The sequence below is a fragment of the Echinops telfairi genome, unplaced genomic scaffold (genome assembly GCF_000313985.2).
Source record: "Echinops telfairi isolate 266 unplaced genomic scaffold, ASM31398v2 ScPeMD7_3533;HRSCAF=4204_0, whole genome shotgun sequence".
Taxonomy (NCBI): domain Eukaryota; kingdom Metazoa; phylum Chordata; class Mammalia; order Afrosoricida; family Tenrecidae; genus Echinops; species Echinops telfairi.
The window spans coordinates 77,108,557-77,110,526 of record NW_022107431.1 but is presented as its reverse complement, the minus strand read 5'-3'; the positions used below and the strand labels follow the sequence as shown (position 1 = coordinate 77,110,526).

Below are 1,970 nucleotides of genomic sequence, written 5' to 3'. Positions count from 1 at the left end.
CGCTCCCCCCTAGCCAGTATACTCTTAAAGAGAAGTTCCTTTCATTTATTTAGTTGTCTTTTGGTATAGTTCTTATAGGAAAGGCAGGATCACTGAATGCTTCTTACTACCAGCTTTTAGACTACTTTTCAAAAATAATTCCTTAGTTCACTATCTTGCACAAATCATAACCAATTAGTTTATCAATTAGTAAATTCGTGGATTTAAACATCTTTGTAGGTTTACTCTCTATACAATACGCTGTAGTAGATTATTTCAGTGAATACAAACGACCACTGGGGACCATGTCAGATGGGCTCTTAGGACCTTTTGATAGGACTCTGGTGATGTTCATCTGTGTAGTAATGCCACCATCTGGAAATACTGTTCATTTTGTGTGTGTGTGTGTGTGTGTTTAGTGATTGCTTTCGCAATTTTGATTTTAATAGTTTTATAAAAGGTTTACCAAATTCCAACATTCAATGTATCAAATGTACAAAACAAGCTGAATTCAAGGTCTAGCTTCATGTCTGTACCACCAGCTTCCTTCTCTTCCGTATAGACGACCATTACAGACACTGTGCTTTATCCTTCCATTGCTTCTTGGAAGATAAGCAGACACTTTTATGCATATTTGTGCTCCCCCTTTAAATAATCGAAGCTTACAATAACTATTTTTTTTCCATCTTAACATGATTCTCAAAGACTATTTCATAGCAATATATATAGTTTGTGTTCTTATTTTCAAGCAAGATAAAACTCTATTGTATAGGTACATTATTCAATAAGTCCCCAGTTTATAGACATTTGTGTTGGGGTGGGGGTGTCCCCAACACTGGAACGAGTCCTCAGGAGCAACTTTACAATTGTAGAAAATATTACAGGTAGACAGACAGCAAGGCACGGGGGCTGCTCGTCCCATGTCTGGACTAAGTGAGAATGTATTTTCCACTGGGTATATATAATTGGGCTTACAAATCTTTCACAAGGCATTCACATAATACAGCTAACATGTGAGTCAATGAGTAATATCATACTAACCCAGCAATGAAGTGAGTCAATGTCTTCACCTAGGCTAATTGACTTCAAACCCCCCCTGAGCCCTCCCCTGCGGGAGAAATCTGATCAGTATCAGCAAGAGATGCCAAAACAGAGTTTGCTACATTTTAAGGTGGGTTAGCTATAGAACCTGATTGCTTTTATCTACAGATAATCTTTAGGCGGGCAATGAATGTACAAATGTGCGTTACACAATTGATATATGTATGGATTATGATGAGTCATATGAGCCCCGAATAAAACGATTAAAAAAAGGTGGCTTAAACAAACAAAGATAATCTGTAGGCATTGTGACGTAGCCAGATGCAGAAATGATTCCTCTTAATATGGTAGCTCGTTATGACAGTTCTTTTATGGGGGGTTATTGGAGGAATTGTGTTCAGTCATGAGAATGTGTAGTAAGATTTTTTAAAAGCATTTTATTGGGGGCTCATACAACGCTTATCACAATACATACATACATCAATTGTGTCCAGCACATTTATACATTCTTTGCCCTCATCACTCTCAAAATATTTGCTCTCCACTTTAAGATTTATTTATATCTCATAACTGTGAAAGTCTTCCCCCACCAATCAGCTTTCCAGACCCATAATTATGAGCATGGATGATTTAGCTGCATTACATTCTCAGCCAGTCCCTCAGGTTACCACATATTTGTGTTTCCGGTCTTTGACTCTTGCAGATAATCCAGTAATAGACTAGTGCAGTTCTTTTTACATTTTGTTCTTATGTCTGTATGCCAGCATCCTAAAAATAGAGCTGATGAATGTAAGATATATGTAACTGAGCTAAATAATAATTCTAAGAGGGAGAACTTTTCATATTGCCACCCACACCATGTACTCTTCACAACTGCCAACAGAAAATGCTGTTAAGCGTTTTCATTTTGCAATTTTGTGAGAGATTTTTGCGTATTTCACTTATTGTCT

At 37.1% G+C, this 1,970-nt stretch overlaps 1 protein-coding gene across 1 annotated transcript in view; it reads left to right on the top strand.

Moving 5' to 3' along the window:
• The window catches only part of USP45 (ubiquitin specific peptidase 45), a 73,277-nt gene that overhangs the window by 68,923 nt on the left and 2,384 nt on the right, over positions 1 to 1,970 (top strand). The gene's annotated exons all lie outside the window — the stretch shown is intronic.